We start from the raw sequence: 21,076 nt of genomic DNA on the forward strand, positions 1-21,076 counted from the left end.
CTACAAAGACTTTCACACACATCGTATCACTGAACTTGGTAGAGTAAATAGAGCAGATATTATCACTACTTATAGAAAAGAAAACTCAGGCTTAGAGTGATTAAATGTCTTCCTCAAGGTCACAGGACTTTAAAACAGGAGTCACAATTAAAACAGAGTCACAATTACGGAGGGGTGGGGGTTGTCCCCACATGTAAATTTCTGAACCAAAGAGAACACCCATCATAAACAGTTTATTTAATAAGTGTAGATTTGTGCTCCCTTCACTAAAATTTCAGTAGAGAACAACCGATAAAACTTTTTTTAATGTAAAGTTAAATCATAAATTGCCATCAGTTCAGGAAATGGCTAAATAAACTATGGTGTCCTCAAACTATGGAACATGATACAGCAGTTCTGCAAAATGACTGAATGCATCCTATGCTAAAAACGGAAAGCTAGAGAGCACTCACACTTGTTAAAAGAGTCGAAGATAATACAAGCACACACTGGTGTAAAAACATTTCTAAAGATCTAGAAGGTTATACACAGTTGTTATTCCTGGGAACAGAGGTCTATAATCAAAGACATTAGCCATCTCTGTGATGTTTTAATTTTTACAAAGAAAAGGTTTTACTTTGTTGATTTAAAAGTAATTCTTAAGATTTAACCAATCTGTGGGGTGAACAAGATCATTTTTCTGGGTCTAAAAAACTGTGCATCTATAAAAGGAGGAGGAACCTCCGCTTAAAAAAAAATACATATATAGCAACAAAAACAGTTCATTATCTTAAAACAATAAACATCACAAAACTTTCCTTTAAAAAAGGCAATAGCTTAGAATTTTTTTAAAATATCTAGTCTCCTTTGTTGCAGTAAGACAACCAAAAAACTATCAACTAGGAGAGTCCGGAACAGGGTCCTCCGGGAGAGATTTAGTTGTTAAGAGTTGGGCAACGAAGGTTTCACAAAGGAGCTGAGTTTTGAGGGAAATGAGAGGTGACTGGGCAGAGAGATGCGGGAAGATTAAGCCAGACGGGGAAATGCCTGGGAAGTGGATATACTGAGTTAATCAGAAGCAGGGCCCAGGAAGAAAACTGGAGTAAAGTCCTGAAAGAGAAGAGGATTCCTTTGGATGTGGGAGGTTAGAGGGAGCTCGACTGGGCTGCCATCCAGTTTACCTGGGTGAGAATCCGGCCCTTGTTATGGTCAAACAATGGAGGCGTCCAGCGGCAGCAGCGATCTGCGCTGGGTGCCCGGAGGGTTCCTCATCACCTGAGTAGGATGCTCCACTGGCTCTGCTGGGACGCGAGGCGCTCTTAAAAAAACACACATACACACACACAACATCACACCATGCAGCCAGGCTTCTCCGCGGCACAGCCCTGCTCCCTTGATCCCACGGCGCGGCCATTATCGCCTCTCCGGGGACCCGCCTGGAAAGGCTCCAAGGCGCGGCTTCACGGGTTTCTAAAGCTGTTTTGCTCCCCCTTCCCTCGGCTCCAACAACAATGGAGCCCGGCTCAGGAGTCTGGCTCCCGCGGGGCCTCCGCCCGGCCTCGCCCCGGTCGCTGCCCCTCCGCCGCCGCGCGCTCTGGCCGCCATCTGTGACCCCCGCTCCCCGGCGCTGCGGGCCCACGCCGGCTCGCCGAGGCCCAAAGTCAGGCTGCCCTTCCCCGGGCCGGCCCAGGTGGCCGCCGGGCCGCCCGGCTGCGCGGAGCCACTCTGACCTTTCCCACCCGATGCCTGGGCGCTCACCCCGGCTCCAGGCCCATCCTAAGTGATGGGTTGTTTTTCTTTTCTTTAATCCACTCATCCTCCTTCCGACCCAGTACCCGCTCCCTGGCCACCCCCGCTAGCCCCCGCCTTGATCCCGAAAAGAAATAAAGACACTACAGCCCGGCCACCCCAGAACTCACTCCAAGTGAGGGGTTGAAGCGCCCCAGGCCGCGGACTCCGCGTACCCACCCTCCCTCTCCTCAAGGGACACCTCACAGGTGCGCCTCCGAGCCGCGCGCGCGCGCTCCGCACACCCAGACGCCTCCGGGGGACAGCGCGCGTGCGCACGCACGAGACCGGCGAGCCCCGGGGGAGCGGGGGCCGCACGCATGCGCGCCGCCCGGCCCTAGCCCCTTCCCCCCCACCCCGGCTCTGCCCCCGCCCCCGTCGGCTGCCCGCGCGCGCCCTCCCCCCTCCCCAATCTCAGGCCTGTCACGGGTACCCCCCCCAACCCCCACCGCCCAGCGCGCGCGCTCCCGCTCGCCTGCCTCGCTCCTCCTCCTCCCCCCCCCGCCCCACCCGGGCCCGCGTTACCCTGGGCAACCGCAGTGCGGCCGCACCTGAGCTGTGCGCCTGCGTCCCACCGGCCAGACCCTCCCTTCCCCTAGGTCGGTTCCCCAGCCCCGCACAGCTGCGGGAGAGTGGGGGCGGGGCGTCACCCCGTCCCCGCGAAGTGAGTATCGATCGGCTTTCCCCGCCCCTCCCTGCAGACACAGACCCGCCGCCGCCGCCGCCGCCGCCGCGCCGGCGCCTCGTCAGCCCGCCGGGTCAGCGCGGCCAGGCCTTCTCGCCGCCCCGGCCCCCCGCTCCCAGCGTGCACCGCGGCGAGCGCTCGGGTGGGAGCCGGCGAGATGCGCTCGGCGGGCGGTGCCCACTGACCTCCCTCGGCGGCCCGGCCGGGGCAGGGCCGGAGCCAGGAGCCAGCCCCGCCCGCCGCCCCGCCCATGGGCCGCCGGCCCCCGCAGCCTCCCGCCCCAAGGATCGCGCCAAGGGGGGGAGCCGCCTGAAGGACCGCGACGGCTGCGCCCGCAGGTGAGGCGGGGCCCGAGGTGTGATCGAGTCCAGCCCCGCTCACCTGGCGGTACCTGCAGGGAGGCTCTGCGGGTGCCGGCGAGGGGCGGCGGCACCTGTCGCAGTGGGAACTCGTTTAGATAAATTTTCAAGCCCTCACTGCAAGGGGAGGGGTGGTCCAGACCTACAGACTGGGGAAGGGTGTCCCCTTACGGAGACATGTCGGGGGGATGAGGCGGGGGGTGAGGAACGAATAGGTGGAAAGGAGGGCAAAAGTGAGGCGCGGCGACTCCGCGCCGGCTGCTTGCAGGGTCTTCGAGCCCGTTATAGGGAGGGGGTTGCCCTTGCCAGGGCCACAGTCCAGGCTGGGGTGCGAACCCACCGCGCACCCAAGCCAATCCGAAGCGGTGGAGAGGGCGGCCCAGGGGCCTCTCCTGCCAGCCCCGGGGTGGGATTGTAGGGTGAGGGATCCGCATTGCAGGTGCACTGGGAGCGCCCGAGGGCCTGGCCCTGCTTTGTCTGGGAGGCCGTGGGGAGGCGGCCATCCGAACCCACGTCGCCTTTTCAAATGCGTTTTAGCACCCCGTGGACGTTAGAGACCCTCCCAGATAAGTTGCATTGTCTCCTGTCCTGATAACCCTTTACGTAAGTACTCTACCTTTACAGCCCTTTTCTGAAGCTTTGGTGTGAGCTTTAGTTTACCCTAAATAACGATTTGTTTGTGATTCATGAAACTGAGCGGAATGCAAATATGCAGCAGGGCTCCAGGCTCGGCTACAGAGCCGCCGTCTACTACAGCGAGTTACTCTAGTTTATCTAAGTTACCTGTTTTCATGCTGACTTGTATTAATAAGAAGCTTTGGTATTGGGCAGTATGATCTATTTCTGTAATGAAATGAAGTGGCCTTAAGAGGAAGTGTGATCGCGTTGTTATTTAAGTTGCAGCAATCAGTCTTAATAACAAAATACAAGCCGCCCAACTGTCCTACCGTAATGTATTACTCATTTCCAGAAACCTACCTGTAAGAGTGTTAATGCTAGAATTGCCGTTTTAAGACTTTTAAGTCTGAAATGTATTTCAAGAGACTTATTATTGTTTTATTAAATGGGTTTTGTTTTGCACAATCAAGAATTCCCCTGCATTGTCTTGCCATTGAATTGCAAGGAAAATAATGCTAACATTTAAAGTGACTTTTACCTCCAAAGATGTTTTGAATTTATTTCTTTTGGCTAAATGTTCATTTTATATGAAATATATTTGGGGAGAAGGTTTAAAGGTTTGTGGTAAATTTATATGTGTGTGTCTATACACGTTTACATGTGCATAGACACTACTGGAATACCTTAAAATAGTTTTTATTATTCCTCTGCATCATGATGTAATTAGTAAATTTAGTTTAGACATACTTAATATCTAAAGTACTGGACAATAATTTGTGTATATGAGATTTTTTACTGTATCGTTTGTAGATACAACAGTCAAACAGGTTTCTTGGCAATTAGATATTTTTATTGTTGATTCTTTTCAAAAAGAACAAATGAATCCTTTTACTTATGGCAGAAAATCACTCTTGTGGGTGCATAACTTTCGTCTGTCATTCACTGGATAAATTCATTTTAGCATCATCATTACTTGACAGAGTGCATTTGCGGCAATACTGATGTTAACAGCATCAAGACTTTTTAGACATACTTATTTTTGTATTTATTTATCATTTTCTCATATGGCAAGAAAAGAAGAAGCCTTTTTTCTTTTATCTGGAACAAGGTCAGCCATAAAAAGTCCTTAAAACATAGTGGATACACTATGTTTGTTAACCGAGATTAATTCTATCTACTAGATTGGGTATCCTCAAAGGGCAGAAACTAGGCGCCTTTACATGCTTCCCTCACCAAGTGTGCAATAAATATTTGATTCAGATTAACCATTCCAGACTAGTTAGGTAGGTGCTAGCTTAATGACACCAATTTTCACATCTCCAGCTTTGATGTTTAAACCAGCAGAAAGGTTGGGCAGAGGAGTGAATGTGTCCTATTTGTCTTCAAATATTCAAGGTCTGTCAGCAGCAGAGGGATTCTGTGTGTTTTAGAGTATTTCCATGAGATCCAACAAAGGCAAGTAGTACTTGCAGAAAGGCAGACTTCACTTTGACGTAAAAAGCACAAGTTGCTAATGATTAGAACGTCCAGGCAAGAAGGGACTGCTCTTTCCCTGCAGATTTTCTGCATAAGCTGGTCCCCTGCTGGGCAGGAATGGCTGCTAGGAGGTACCCCCGTTGGCATGAGAGAGGTCTTCTGAGGGGGGCTGAGGGACTGCAGTGGCAGTCTGATTGGAGGGCATCGTGGTATCTCTTTATTTCTTACTCTGACTTCTGCAGTTTGGGCACGACAACACCCCACACACCTACTTCCCTCCTCGGAAGACTGTTACCAGGACAGAGGCCTACCTGATACCAGAGATGATTCTAAGCCTACTTTCTTTGCATTTGTGTGGGGCTTTACAGGTAATAAAGCACTCTCACATCCCGTGTCTTATTTTAAAAGACTCTTCTTAATTATGCATGATTTTTTCTCTTGGCTTTTATTTTCTATAATAAACATTTAATCAAGAGGAAAATTACCCTTTTCTAGGAAGACAAGCGGGAGAGGCTTTTTTTTTTTTTTTAATGGAATGATGTCAGTCATTCTTTCAAGAGTCAGCAGGTTATGAAGATGAATAGATTTTTTTTTTCTTAGCTGAACTCATTTTTTGAAAGATACTGGTTAAGGGCTGACTCTTGTGCTTGTGCTGCATTGTAGCTTGTTTACTTCATTACTCAAACATGACTCAAATTTCACAGCCAGAAGTCCAGTCATATCCACTGACAGTTTAGTTGCACTTGACTTTTTCCCATATGTCTCCCCCATACATGTTGGCAGGTAAAACACACAGTTGAGAAGCAGAATCACAGTGGTCCAAAAAGATGAGGTGAATTGGAGTTTGTGTTTGAAGAAGGAAAAGATGTGTCCCATTTGTACTAAGCCCAAACCTGGGAATGATGATTTGTCAGTGATAAGAATGATGCTCTGTCTGTTACAACAAAGATGAGGCTATTCACTGTCAATCACAGTACATGTATTAAGTGGATCAGTGGGGTTAGGACTCTGTCTGTGGTCCAGGAGCAGAGCTGGAGGTTCCTGTGAACAGTAGAGAACCCAATAAATACTGTCTGCACAAGGATTTAAGTGGAACATGAGTTAGACCAGATTCTGAGCTCTTCAATTTAGGAAGAAGTTGGGGGGGGGGTGGTAAAACAGCTCTGAATTAATGTATACGTGTAATTAATTAAAAAAAAAACTTAAAAAAAGTTACTCACTTTTGTTCTTTAGCAGATGAGTTTGTCCCATGCTTTTGTGCGTGTTATCCACCAGCTGGATTTGGGTGTGACTATTTAAATAACATAAAGATTTTAAAAATTTGCTTGAACCAGAGATGCACTGTTTATTTATACTTTATGCATGAAAGGAAAAGAGAAGAATACCAAGTTCTTCTGGCCAACCAAAAAATCAAATAAGGACACCTTACGAGTATTGATTTATTCCTTGAGGGGAAAAAAATTGCAGATGCTGTTTTAAATATTATGATCAGGACAACAAATTATCAAGTAAGGCAACCAGTTAGAAAGCAGCTTTTTTGCAGGTGAAAGGTTACATTTTACAGAACCTCGGCATAATCTCTGAAGGCATCTCACAGATGTCTTAAAAGACCCCTTTGTTAATCAGAAAACCAGAGTTTATGTTTTTACCCAAGTTTCCACACTGGGGAGCAAATGAATACTTTTATGATTATCCCTGTATACCACTTTATCAGAAATAACCATTTGAAGCAAGAATTCTCTACTCCTCTGGGCCTGTAAGGGAAGAGGGAATAAGTGTTGTCCTCTTTTCAAGATCCTTCCTACTAGCTGATTCTCGGGAGTGAGCAGTGCAATTCTATCAGCTAGCAAATGGCACCCCACTCCAGTGTTCTTGCCTGGAGAATCCCAGGGACAGGGGAGCCTCGTGGGCTGCCGTCTATGGGGTCACACAAAGTTGGACACGACTGAAGCGACGCAGCAGCAGCAGTAGCAGCAGCACACAAGAACAAGCCTGAGATGCTAAAAGCTACAATAAAGAAAACAAAATAGAAGAATGCTTTTAATAATGGAATTCTAGGCATAGAATATTCTGCTGCTACAATCTTTCTCTTTGTTGCCTCTTTGACAACACTTAAGATGTTACGTTTAGACCCATGTAAGATCCATGATCCTTTCCTCTTCAGAGTTCCTCCCTACCCTGTTTCTAAATGCAGGCTGAACCCCTGTTATTTACTGCATAGGTAAGAGGATTTTACTCCTTGGAAGAAAAGTTATGACCAACCTAGATAGTATATTCAAAAGCAGAGACATTACTTTGCCAGCTAAGGTCCGTCTAGTCAAGGCTATGGTTTTTCCAGTAGTCATGTATGGATGTGAGAGTTGGACTGTGAAGGCTGAGTGCTGAAGAATTGATGCTTTTGAACTGTGGTGTTGGAGAAGACTCTTGAGAGTCCCTTGGACTGCAAGATCCAACCAGTCCATTCTAAAGGAGATCAGCCCTGGGATTTCTTTGGAAGGAATGATGCTAAAGCTGAAACTCCAGTACTTTGGCCACCTCATGCGAAGAGCTGACTCATTGGAAAAGACTCTGATGCTGGGAGGGATTGGGGGCAGGAGGAGAAGGGGACAACAGAGGATGAGATGGCTGGATGGCATCACCAACTCGATGGACATGAATCTGAGTGAACTCCTGGAGTTGGTGATGGACAGGGAGGCCTGGCGTGCTGTGATTTGTGAGGTCACAAAGAGTTGGACACGACTGAGCGACTGAACTGAACTGAACTGAAGAGGATTTATGAGGCATTTCTTTTTTATTTGTTTGGCTGCGCTGCATCTTAGTTTCTGCATGTGGGATCTAGGTTTCCTGACCAGAGATCAAACCTGGGCCCCTTGCATTGGGAGTCTTGGCCACTGGACCACCAGGAAAATCCATCTGAGGTATTTCTCATGTGACATTGCTACCACATATTAATGATGATTCCCAGGATTATTACAGTACTGATTTTCTTAAAGTCACACAGTCCACCTGGAAATGAGTGGCACCACACTCTGAAAGGGCCACCTTGAATGTAACCTCACTGTGAAAACCCTGGCTCCCCAAGGTACAGGTCCATTCCTGTCATGGCTTAATCATCCAGAGGCCGCCATATTTTTCTAATGGTTTCCAATGTAGTTTCTCTTACAATGACGAGTGTATGTGATGAGGTTCCTGCCACACTCCAGACATCGAAGGAGCCCCTGTTTCTCCAACTATCACAAGCATCAACTCAGGTAAAGGACACTGGTGTCACGTCTCCCTCAGTGGCTGTGGCATGTGGGAATAGATCCAGTTTTTAGAAATATCTGCCTTGCACTTTGGTGAGAAAGATGAAGAAAGGCTTTGCTGTTTTTTTAATTTTCTCTTCTGGGAATACAGCAGAGCCTGTCCTTTTCAAGGAGGGGTCAATCCTTGTCTTCGATAGTGAGTCATCTTTATCTTTCGGTTGAATCATGGTGAGCAGACTAGAAAATCCCTGGGGAACAGAGCAGCAGCTTTCAGCCATTGAGATACTTGCTCACTGACATGTCCTATTGCACTGGATGGGGGTAGGGCTGGGGGAGGCAGGTAGGACATAGTCTTTGATGACAGAGGAAAAAGATACGTCATCCTTCTGGGCCTCTGAATTGTGTGATTGTTTCAAGTGAGGAATTCATTCCCATCAAGAAAGTGCTGGAATCAGTTTTCAGCAAAAAGTGATTTCTCAGTATAGTGAGGCTGTGGTATTAGGACTTGGTTCAGAGATGAGCAAAGTGCAACATTACTGTCTGAGGCCAAAGACATGGGGTTTTGGGGTGGGGCGGGGGGGGAGGATAGAATCTAAATTGGAACAAATATGGCCAGAGGTGAGACCTTCCAGAAGACGTGCTGTGTGCTCAGCAGTGTTCTTGTGTCTCATTCAGTTGTAGAATGGAACTCAGCAGTTTGATGCTCATTGACTAAGCCTGGAACGAATGGCGCCTTGACTTCTACCCTCCAGCAGGCTATGGGCACAGAAGAGGGCCTTCCCATGTAGGCCCAGAGGCCCGTAGGACCTTCCTGGGTGGCTTTTCATCTTGAGTCTGAAACTCAAGTGGGAAGCAGATTATCTGTCTCTGAACCTCAAAGGAAAACCGAGTGAAATTAGGAGTTGTTAAGCAGTTGGGGCCAGTTTCTTTCCACAAGAGATGCTGTGAGGCCTTGGTATGTTAGTATTAGCGGCCCACAGAAGTATCTTTGTGGGAAGGTTCAACTATTCAGCAGTGCGAACTGTTGAGCCCTGAAGTGAATCACCCAGGCTTCTTAGCCTGAATGAAATGCTTCAGTGCCCTTTATCAGGACTGCCCAGTGACAGAGCACAACTTCACCTCGCACATTAAAATTCTACCTTTAGAAGTCTCATAAGGGACTTTGCTGGTGGTCCAGTGGTTAAGACTTTGCCTTCCAATGCAGGGGCTGCTGGTTCCATCCCTGGTCAGGAAGCTAAGATCCCACGTGCCTCAGGGCAAAAAACCAAAATGCAAAACAGAAGCAATATTGTAAGGAATTCAATAAAGATTTTTTAAAAATGGTCCACATTAAAAGAAAAATCTTAGGGAAAAAAAAGTCTCATAAGCCTACTGAGTTTTTTAGATGAAGGTCCCATTTTTTGTCTGTTAAAGCTCTCGTGTTCACAGTCTATAAGTAGGGCACCTGGCTGCTTCCGTCCAGTTCTGAAAAATCCTGCCAGGTTTCCTTTTTTTTTTTTTTTTCCTACAATTCCATTGTGACAGTTAACTGCCTCTTCCGATTCTGAATGATACAGTGAATGTGTAGGGCCTTACAGCTTTATTTACAATCCAACCTATAAATTGTAGACTCCTGTTATAAGTCTAGACACATTTAAAGTACCATATCCAGAAATTAAAAAAAAATATTTTAGAAGTCTTTTTGATGGTCATTGTGTCAGCCCTTTCTACATGGGTACCCTCTACATCTGGTGAAATTACTAAGTGGTGACATGAAAATCATTTTCCTTGTTTGAATCAGACAAATTTGAATAGATTTACAAACCCCACCCCTCTAAAGGGGAGATAGCTAAGCCACTCTCTTGGTCTACATGCCCCTGCCTTCCTGCCCATGTGAGCCTGACACATAATGTATCTCATACAGTGCTGTTGAACTGCTGAAACTGGAAGATACCACTCCTGCTGAATTATCCCCTGCAGCCCTTTACACGTGCATGTACAAGGCCGGGGGCACAGGAGCAAGATAAGAAAAATCCTTAGGAGCTGCCAAGGTGCTGCCTGGGGAAGGCCAAAGTGACTAGTTACAGGGACCCCTGACAGCTTCCAAAGGCCCTTGCACCATGGGTTACGAGATCGGGGGCAAGTACAGCATGATAGAGCTGCCAGAGGGGACCGGTCAGGGACTTCCCTGGTGGTCTAGAGGTTAAGAATCTGCCTTCCAATGCAGGAGACTCAGGTTGATCCCTGGTCAGGGAACTAAGATCCCTCATGCCGCAGGGTAACTAACCCCGCTGTCCACAACAAAAAGCCAGTGAAGCCAGAAAACAACGACAAAGGAGGGACTGAGGGACTGGTCAGTGCACAAAGGATGCCTGGCCAAAGACAGCCTTGACCATGGCATTCACCAAAGGGAGAATGTTTCTGAAATGGCCCCAACATAGGGTAACATGAAGACCGTTAGAAACGTGAGTTCCTCCCCGAGTGAGGCACCCTCACTATTTTCACAATTGACCACAGTCAGAAGGGGAATCAGGAAAAAAAAAAAAAGTAAGAAGGAAAAGCAGAATCACATGTTGCAGTGAGGGCAATACGTCTTGCCTGTGGACAGACCATGTGGAAGCAAAACGAAGACAGAGCCTTCTCCTCTGCTGGAACTCTGCCTTCCAGGGACTGATGTTCTGTTCTGGGAGCTGCTAGTCTTCTCTCCTCAATTATACACAAGTTATATCTGATTTACTTTAATATACCTTGATGCACCCATACATACACACACGTGGTTGAAGGTACATTTAAACAGTATATTTAAATGCCAATGCACTATTTAGAGATTTTACATTGTAGTTTTCATATCAGAAGCCAATTATATATCAATTGATTTTACTGTCTTAATTTTGGCTTTAAAAATAAGTGTTCAAAAATAGCTAGCATGTGTATACTTAGAGCTGATTCATATTGTTGTATGGCAGAAACCAATGCAACATTGTAAAGCAATTATCCTCAAATTTGAAAAATAAAATTGAAAAAACCAAACAGTAACAACAAATATGGAGCAGATGGTTTGCAGGAATTCTGAGGTGATAAGGTGTATTTTCCCTATTTTAATTTCTTTACAAATCTTGAGGTAAAAAGTTAGCTAACTGCTTCACCATCAGTCCAAAGAGAATTAGGGATTTTAGAAAATAAATATTACTATAAGTTGCATTAAAGGATAAGGCAACTGTTGATACTAAGACTTTGTCAGATAAGTGTGGCATCTTAAAACATTACTCAAAAAAAAAAATTTACCCAGCTAATGGAAATAGAGCAGTTTTATAGGTTAACACAATGTAATATTGTCTGAGAGTTTTTAAGAGCAAATGATAGAGAACAGTTTCGTACATTATAGCTCATTTTACTTGTATGCTCATGTTTAGATTTATCTACTCTTTAAGAATGGTCAGTAAGGAATTTAGTAACTTCAGTTTAATGTAGCCTGTTGGCAGAAATCCCGCTTTTTTGGTATGAAGTGATAATGTGTAGGATCATCTGTCCCTCCCCCCTCAGGAATGTAAGCTCCAGTAGTGGCCGGGTTCGCATCAGTTTTACTTGTTGGCGTTTCTCAGCTGTCCTCTTAGAGGTGCCTCACTCAGAGAGATGTTCAGAGAAAGGTGGTTTCTCCACTGAAAGACTGCACAGCGATACTTTATATCCCCCAACAGAGGGAAACAGAACCTTCATTTACATCCCCAAAGTCACTGAACAATGTATGAAAGGGTTTGCCTCAAGAGTATTTTAATAATTCTTCATGCATCTTCTGTGTTCTGTTGGAATACCTTCCTGTACTTAATACAGAAGCTTTTTAAAGAAGATAAGTAGCTTTTCAGTTTGCACCTGTATCTTATTTCTAACCTGGGATTTTATAACCTGAGTAATGTATTTTGGAATCGACCTTTTTAAAGTAGAAGACCATTTTTTAAATTACCAGCTCAATACATTTCTTTAATTTCTCCAGTATATTTGTGTAAATTACAAAGTTTAAATTATGGCCCTTTTTTGTAAACAGGGTTTCCTGGTGGCCATGAAGCCTGTAGTTTCATTTCTCCCAGCCTGGAAATCTTCTAAAAGTGCCACCACATGTAAAAGATTAAGAGTTTGGGTATGGTTTCATAAATTTCTTAGGGAGTCTTTAGAACCCTCATAAGATATATGCAAGTATTTAGTGGTCTCCTGGGCTTGGGGATGTGGTTTCAATTCCTGGAGCAGGACAGTCCCGTAGAGAAGAAAATGGCAAGCCACTCCAGTATTCTTGCTTGGAGAATCCCATGGATAAAGGAGCCTGGTGGGCTACAGTCCATGGGGTCACAAAGAGACACAACTTAGTGGCTAAAAACAGTAACAAAAAGTGGTCTCCTTTAAGACAGGAATTCCTTTGCATTCAAGAAACATTAAAGCCTCTGAACATCAACATTTCTAGGAGTGCCCTGAATGTTTAGATCAAAGTACCCCTGTTGAAAGTGTATATTGGGTCAACTTGGATATATCCATTTAACATCTGCAGAAATATGCAGCTTTATCACTGTAAATTTGGAGTCCCCTTTGGGGGGGTTCCAGAATTACCTTACATTCAACCTCCCCATTTCCCAGTTCACTGAAGCATTCAAACAAGAAAAACAAAATCTCAAGCTGTTCCGATAGTGGGAAGAAAATGATTGTATTCTTATGCAAATTTTACATACAGCTTCTTTCTTCTGAGCAAAAGGGGAGAAAAAAGGAAATGCATATATCCTGGCGCAAAACAGTGAGATGTGTAAAGCAGTGCCTTTCTACACACCTACCTCACCAAGAGTTGAAGGTGTGGAGAAACCCTCTCAGACAGGCAGCCTGGTGGTCTCTCACTGACTGTTGCCTCTCCTCCCAGGTCAGGAGCCCTCTGTTATAGGAAGGAGGCTGCATGGCTGGGACTGTCCCTCCTGAGCGCTCCATCACCCACAGTTTACTAGCAATCCCAGAACCCCAAGGAGAGCAGGATAAACCTCAAGTCAGGAGGGAGAAAAGGCCCACCTCGGATTAGACTGCCTCCAACCCAGTGCTGTGACCTTTGGGGCAAGAACATTCTGCCTTGAGGGGGGTCATCCTGTGTGTCATAGGCTGTTTAGTGGTACCCCAACCTCTACCCACCAGATGCCGGAAGTGCCCTTTCCCCGGCTGTGACGGCCCACAAGGTCTCCAGACCTGGCCGGTCTCCCCCAGGAACACCACTGCCTGACTTGGTCAGACTCAAAATTGAGGTTCACCAGGAGGATGCTCCCCCTCGAATTCTGATTGCCCTTACGTGTCTCAAGTCATAAAATTTACATGCCTATTCTGTGTATTTTTTGAACCAAAACGACCAACAGTATCTTACCTCAGCTGTAAAATAGTGACTGTGTATAGATTCTCCGAGGAAGAAGACAGTCTTCCATAGAGGGTGTTCCAAGCAGGTCAGTCAGGCTGCAGAAGCAGACCAGCTCCTCAGCAAGACCCAAGCGGTGTTACTTTCAGCGCTCTGAATTGTGTTTGTCTCAGGAAGGAGTCCCCGTCCTCCTCTCTTTCCCCTCCCCAGGCTGGTTAGCCATCCAATTGTTGATCTGAACAGGCAGACTCAATCTCCATCTGAATAAAGAAAGTGTTAGAAACTACACTTAATTCAACCTTCTGTATGAAGCGAGAAATCCCAAGCCTCTCCTCTAACCAATCAGGAAACCCTAAAATGTCAGTAAAACAGATAATGATTTAAATTGTATTACTAAGATGATAAATTATCAAGTAAGGCAAACAATTAGAAACGCAAACTTTTAGAAATTAGGAGTTACATTTTAAGTGAGTCAGCAACAGTTTTGGAAGTCCAAATGTCTTAAAACACTTGTTTGATAATAAACCAAAGAAGTATACACCTTTACACACATTTCCACACTGAAGAGCAGAGTAAGCTTGTGGTTCCTTAATAGAACTAGCTTCTTAGTCCAGTATAGTCCAGAATTTTCTGCAGCCTTCAGTTCAGTTGCTCAGTCGTGTCTGACTCTTTGCGACCCCATGAATCGCAGCACGCCAGGCCTCCCTGTCCATCACCAACTCCCGGAGTTCACTCAGACTCACGTCCATCGAGTCAGTGATGCCATCCAGCCATCTCATCCTCTGTCGTCCCCTTCTCCTCCTGCCCCCACTCCCTCCCAGCATCAGATTCTTTTCCAATGAGTCAACTCTTCTCATGAGGTGGCCAAAGTACTGGAGTTTCAGCTTTAGCATCATTCCTTCCAAAGAAATCCCAGGGCTAATCTCCTTCAGAATGGACTGGTTGGATCTCCTTGCAGTCCAAGGGACTCTCAAGAGTCTTCTCCAACACCACAGTTCAAAAGCATCAATTCTTCACCTCTCAGCCTTCTTCACAGTCCAACTCTCACATCCATACATGACCACTGGAAAACCATAGCCTTGACTAGACAGACGTTAGTCGGCAAAATAATGTCTCTACTTTTGAACATACTATCTAGGTTGGTCATAACTTTTCTTCCAAGGAGTAAGCATCTTTTAATTTCATGACTGCAGTCACCATCTGCAGTGATTTTGGAGCCCAAAGAAATAAAAGTCTGACACTGTTTCCAATGTTTCCCCATCTATTTCCCATGAAGTGGTGGGACCAGATGCCATGATCTTCATTTTCTGAATGTTGAGCTTTAAGCCAACTTTTTCGCTCTCCTCTTTCACTTTCATCAAGAGGCTTTTTAGCTCCTCTTCACTTTCTGCCGTAAGGGTGGTGTCATCTGCATATCTGAGGTTATTGATATTTCTCCTGGCAATCTTGATTCCGGCTTGTGTTTCTTCCAGTCCAGTGTTTCTCATGATGTACTCTGCACAGAAGTTAAATAAGCAGGGTGACAATATACAGCCTTGACGTACCCCTTTTCCTATTTGGAACCAGTCTGTTGTTCCATGTCCAGTTCTAACTGTTGCTTCCTGACCTGCATACAGATTTCTCAAGAGGCAGGTTAGGCGGTCTGGTATTCCCATCTCTTTCAGAATTTTCCACAGTTTATTGGATCCACACAGTCAAAGGCTTGGCATAGTCAATAAAGCAGAAATAGATGTTTTTCTGGAACTCTCTTGCTTTTTCCATGATCCAGCAGATGTTGGCAATTTGATCTCTGGTTCCTCTGCCTTTTCTAAAACCAGCTTGAACATCAGGAAGTTCACGGTTCACGTATTGCTGAAGCCTGGCTTGGAGAATTTTGAGCATTACTAGCATGTGAGATGAGTGCAATTGTGTGGTAGTTTGAGCATTCTTTGGCATTGCCTTTCTTTGGGATTGGAATGAAAACTGACCTTTTCCAGTCCTATGGCCACTGCTGAGTTTTCCAAATTTGCTGGCATATTGAGTGCAGCACTTTCACAGCATCATCTTTCAGGATTTGAAAGAGCTCAACTGGAATTCCATCACCTCCACTAGCTTTGTTCGTAGTGATGCTTTCTAAGGCCCACTTGACTTCACTTTCCAGGATGTGTGGCTCTAGATGAGTGATCACATCATCATGATTATCTGGGTCGTGAAGATCTTTTTTATACAGTTCTTCTGTGTATTCTTGCCACCTCTTCTTACTATCTTCTGCTTCTGTTAGGTCCATACCATTTCTGTCCTTTATCGAGCCCATCTTTGCATGAAATGTTCCCTTGGTATCCCTAATTTTCTTGAAGAGATCTCTAGTCTTTCCCATTCTGTTCTTTTCCTCTATTTCTTTGCATTGATCGCTGAAGAAGGCTTTCTTATCTCTTCTTGCTAATTCTTTGGAACTCTGCATTCAGATGCTTATATCTTTCCTTTTCTCCTTTGCTTTTCGCTTCTCTTATTTTCACAGCTATTTGTAAGGCCTTCCCAGACAGCCATTTTGGCGAATTTGGCAAACAGGCAAATTTGGCCTTGGAATGCGGAATGAAGCAGGGCAAAGACTAATAGAGTTTTGCCAAGAAAATGCACTGGTCATAGCAAACACCCTGTTCCAACAACACAAGAGACGACTCTACACATGGACATCACCAGATGGTCAACACCGAAATCAGATTGATTATATTCTATGCAGCCAAAGATGGAGAAGCTCTATACAATCAACAAAAACAAGACCAGGAGCTGACTGTGGCTCAGATTATGAACTCCTTATTACCAAATTCAGACTTAAATTGAAGAAAGTAGGGAAAACCTCTAGACCATTCAGGTATGACCTAAATCAAATCCCTTATGATTATACAGTGGAAGTGAGAAATAGATTTAAGGGCCTAGATCTGATAGATAGAGTGCCTGATGAACTATGGAATGAGGTTCTGCAGCCTTAGGAGCAAAGAAACATGCTTTTTTCATGAGCATCAAGAAAAAGCCCTGGGGACTTTCCATGGTTAAGGCTTCGCCTTCCAATGCAAGGGATGTGAGTTCAATCCCTAGGGAGCTAAGACCCTACATGTCTGGCAGCCAGAAAAACCAAAAGGTAAGACAGAAGCACCATATCGTAACAAATTCAACAAAGACTTTTAAAAAATGGTCCACTCAAAAAACTCGTTAAAAAAAAAAATACAACCACTAGTATTCTCCTGGTTAGCCCAAGCCAAAAAAGAGTTATAAAAAAAAAAAATGTAGACTAGAGAAGCTTAAAACATAGGAAAAGGAAAGAGCAGAAGAGTTTTAACAAGCGGAATATGGGGCAGAGGATGTTCTGCCCCCATAAGGCATGCACGCGTTTCTCCTTCACCTGCCAAGAACCTAGGAGTTCACGACTAAGGGTGTGGCTGTGGAGTCAGAGGGATGAAGCCCCACCCAGCCCCTGGCTAGTAGTGACTTTAAGGAGCTCATTTAACCCCTTCAGCTTGTTTGCTAGCCCTGTGAGATAGGAGGTGGCTCTCTAATCCTCAGAATGTTTGTAACACTCGGGGTAGCTCAGCACCTGGCACGTGAGCCCTCAGTACAAGGTGGTTCTGCCTTTGGCCTTGTTCACCCTGAGTCCCTGGTGCCTCAGGCTGTGTGGCTGCTGCCCTTCCCGGCCCCTCCCTTCCCCACTGCATCATCCCTGCCAGATTCAATTCCCTCTGGTAGCACTTTGGCTCTAATGGGTAAAAACTCAACTTTCCCCCCATTTCCTCTCTCTTCCAGCTCAGCTTTTCTGAGTGACTTTTAATACGTAGCTCAAATCCAGCCCTCACTTTTCTGTTTGACTTTTTTTTCACCACTCGCCGGAATGCGTTTTCCATGTGGGACAGTATAGTGGTCTCTCTGTGACTCTCAAAACTTCATTCTCACCTCCTCCTGTGTAAACCCTGCCCATCGTTGAGGGTCAGCTTCCGTCCTGGCCTCTTGAGACCAGCTAGGTCACTGCAGCCTTAGCCACTCGATGTTTCTCAGGCAGCTCCACGTGCCCAGTGATTTGTAAGGTACCAGGAACACTAACATGATTGGGATGTGGCCCCCACCTGTCTGGGATTCACAAAGCCCCATACAGTAGACAGGCAGGTAAATGAGAAGGAGCTCCAGGTGCTGTGCTGGGTTACCCTTCCCCTGGTCCCTGACTTGGCATCCTCACAAGGATTTAATTATACTTTGTTTTCTTTGTACTCTGGCGGCTGAGCCTCACATCCCCAGTAAGCTGTAGGCATAGGACTGAGTACACAGTGAGCACTGTAGAACATATGCTGGCTTGACCTTTAACCTCAGTGCATATGTAAAAGGAAGCATGGTTGCTCGACCTGTTGTAATGGGCCTCCTAAACTTCAAAAGAAAAATTAGAAGACAAAATTGAGAGGACTTCTCTGGTGGTCCAGTGGTTAAGAATCTGCCTTGCAATGCAGGGGATGTGTGTTCGATCCCTGGTCGGGGAGCTAATACCACATGCCTTGGAGCAGCTGAGCTCATGAGCCACTACTGGTGAGTCCGAGGGCAGCAGCAAAAAGCCCCACCTGATGCAACGAACATCCCACGTGCTGCAACTAAGACCCAAGGCAGCCAATTAAATAGAGTGAACTTCCATAATACTGAATTATTTAAAAAAAAAAAAAGACAATGATGATGTTAAGCTCCTGGCCATCACCATAAACCTCTTGGTGACTCAAACGGTTTCTAGGCCTGCAGAATTCTTTGAACAGTGCATTTTTCAATTGGGAATTTCTAAAATGAAAATAAAGACTCACCCTCTGAACCAAATAAACTTAGCCTTATGGAAAAGTCACCGCATTGTCCTTTTTCTCTCATTCCATCATGGGCCAGAAAAACCATCATCAAAGCTTGGCATGAGCATTTCCTGAATTTCTGAGTTTCTGCCTCCACTGGAGAGGTGAGAAAGTATGAAGCCAGATCAATTCCCACGGGTAGAGCCACCTTTCGGGTTTGGCACTGTGCCCGTGTTAGTGCTGGCGAGCACACACAGTCGGCCCCTAACAGAACTAACTGTCCAGGTGTCAGTAAGCTGTGCCCAGTGGGATCCTGTATGTCACAGGCTCTGCAGAGCATCCTCAACAAGCCCCCCTTCCCCTCCCACTGAAATTAAACTATATTTCCTTTGTACGTGGCTTGAGAGATTTGGGGCATTTTTATTTGTAAACTTCCCAGAGGCCTGCGTGAACTAGCACTGCTTCCTCCTCTGGCTTATCCCCATGCCCGTCAAGGTAGTATTGATATTTCCAAGTCCTCTCGTGTCACTAATACAATATACACTACCTAATGTGGCAGGGGGTGGAGGGGAGTCAGACCAGAGATTGAAATTACCACTAATTCTCAACTAGAACCCTTTCTTATTAAAGGGCCAGCTCAGATTACTAGAGGGAGGCATTCCATGCTCTAAATGCTCATATTATAACGGAGGACAGAGAGAAAACCCTGTTCTCATGCAGCTTGTATTCTAGTCCTGTAAGAAAGATCAATAAATGACCTAATTTTAGATAGTGATTAGTGCTATAAAGACTCAAGATGGGATGGGATGATGATAATGACAAGATAGTTGGGACTTCCCTGTCAGTCCACTGGTTAAGACTTCATGCTTCCATTTTGGGGGGTGTAGGTTCAATCCCTGGTCAGGGAACTAAGATCCTACATGCTGGGCAACCAAAAAAAGAAATTTTCTTGAACTGAATAAAAATGAGAATACAACCTATCAACTTAAAAAAACTGTATTAAGAATTGTGAAAGTGTTCTTGCAGCGCAGAGTGACAGCAGGCCCCAGCAGACTCCGCAGTGGTGTTATCTGGGAGCCGGGAGAACACGCGTGGATGGTGCTCCACGTCAGGGTAGTAATGGCAGACAGCACATAGTTCCAGGCACAGTTGTAAATACTTCAAATCTGTAAAGCTTAGTGTGGTTGCCCCAAGTCACGTTGTTGTTTAGTCGCTAACTAATGTCTGATTCTTTTTGACCCCATGGACTGACTGTAGCCCACCAAGCTCCTCTGTCCATGGGGATTTCCAAGCAAGAAAACTGGAGTAGGTTGCCATTTCTTCCTCCAGGGGATCTTCCCAACCCAGGGATCGAACGTGCATCTCCTGCATCTGCAGGTGGGTTCTTTACCACTAAGCCACCAGGGAAACCCTCCCTAACCACGTAGGGCAACTTAAATTTGAATTAATTCAAATCAAAATAAATAAAGTTTTCCTTTTCTCAGACATATCAGCTACCTGTGTGGCAGGGGCTCATGTGGCTGGTGGCCACATTGTTGGACAGCAGAGAAGAGAGGATTTCTACCACGGCAGGAAGTTCTCTTGGATAGCAGCTCGTTAGATTAACTCATTTAATCTTCACAACCACCTGACTAAAGTAGATACTGTTTTCCCATCTTGCAGATAAGGAAAGTGAGGCACCAGGAGTTTATATATAATTTGTCCAAAGGCCCAGACTTAACAGGTGGCAGGGCCAAGATTCAGACCGGGGCCACCAACCTCTGGATCCAGAGCCCAGAGGTTCATCCCTACCTGCCGCATCACTGGAGCTCATCCTCAGGTACAGCTCCCTTCTGCAGACCACTGCCAACAGGATTTTACATCTTGGTAACATCTTATCTCTGAGTGCTTTACAGTTCAGCTCAATGAAGTTCTACGTTAAGGGTTAGATCTTTCCTGATTTTAAAAGTGTTAGCACAGTTTCTCCTTCCTTAAAAAGAAAAAGAGGGACTTTCCTGGTGGTCCAGTGGCTAAGATTTCATGCTCCCAATGAAGAGGGGCCCGGTTTTGATCCCTGCTCAAGGAACTAAGATCCCACATACTGCAACAAAAATTGAAGATCCCGTGTGCTGCAACTAAGACCTGGCACAGCCAGATAAATATTTTTCAAAAAGAATTATGTGGTTATCTATAAGCCTGACACATAAACAGTAAATAGTAGCCATAATGACTATTTTTGTGAATGATGTTTAGCTTTACATGATTAAAAAATGCCTTTGAGTATTTTCTTGCCCCAAGTGCCTCAGACCAACCCAGAGGCTGTGTCTGGCCAGAGCTGGGGGAGACGGAACAGACTGTCACCAACACCATCACTGCAAGCTCGCTTCGCTCTGCAGTGGTCACCCCCTAGAAAAGCAGAATAAAGCCAGTGGAAAAGCATCTCTGGGCATCTGTTTTCACTGAGACAGGAGCTGCTTCACACCCTCCCACAATCAGCAAAAGAAGTGCCCCACGTGATCCAGGGTGACCATCCAGTTATGAAAAAAATGGGAGGAAAAACGAATTCCACCAGCTCCCAAATGACCAATAGATTCCACCATATTTTGGTCCAACCAGGAGACTGAAACACCCAAGAATTTTGGACTTCAAATGGAAAATCTGAGCACTCTAAACCAAAATTGCCAAGTTCCAAGAATGTGGATACAGGCACTTCACTGGCAGTCCAGTGATGAAGACTCCATGCTCCCAATGCAGGGGGCCAAGTTTCAATCCCTAGTCGGGGAACGCATTTCCACAGGTCGCAACCAAGA

The 21,076-nt window shown here is 45.7% G+C and overlaps 2 protein-coding genes across 14 annotated transcripts in view; one reads left to right on the forward strand and one right to left on the reverse strand.

Moving 5' to 3' along the window:
* ZNF664 (zinc finger protein 664) overlaps positions 1-2,680 on the reverse strand; it is a 35,995-nt gene extending 33,315 nt beyond the window's left edge. For 2 of the 6 annotated variants that reach the window (XM_027956418.2, XM_027956417.2), the window contains exons 1-2: positions 1,899-1,978; positions 1,161-1,297 (exon numbers count right to left, since the gene is read on the reverse strand). The gene's annotated coding sequence lies outside the window, so the exon portion shown is untranslated. Of the gene's footprint in view, positions 1-1,160; positions 1,298-1,898; positions 1,979-2,318; positions 2,582-2,637 lie in introns of those variants that run through there. The other 4 variants (XM_060401098.1, XM_042234554.2, XM_042234553.1 and 1 more) reach the window with 4 other exon arrangements.
* Positions 2,348-21,076, forward strand: part of CCDC92 (coiled-coil domain containing 92) — a 40,299-nt gene continuing 21,570 nt past the window's right edge. For 2 of the 8 annotated variants that reach the window (XM_060401096.1, XM_042234549.2), the window contains exons 1-3: positions 2,597-2,790; positions 3,349-3,414; positions 5,148-5,273. The gene's annotated coding sequence lies outside the window, so the exon portion shown is untranslated. Of the gene's footprint in view, positions 2,432-2,596; positions 2,791-3,348; positions 3,415-5,147; positions 5,274-21,076 lie in introns of those variants that run through there. The other 6 variants (XM_042234548.2, XM_027956421.3, XM_042234550.2 and 3 more) reach the window with 4 other exon arrangements.

Source organism: Ovis aries, chromosome 17 (assembly GCF_016772045.2).
Source record: "Ovis aries strain OAR_USU_Benz2616 breed Rambouillet chromosome 17, ARS-UI_Ramb_v3.0, whole genome shotgun sequence".
Taxonomy (NCBI): domain Eukaryota; kingdom Metazoa; phylum Chordata; class Mammalia; order Artiodactyla; family Bovidae; genus Ovis; species Ovis aries.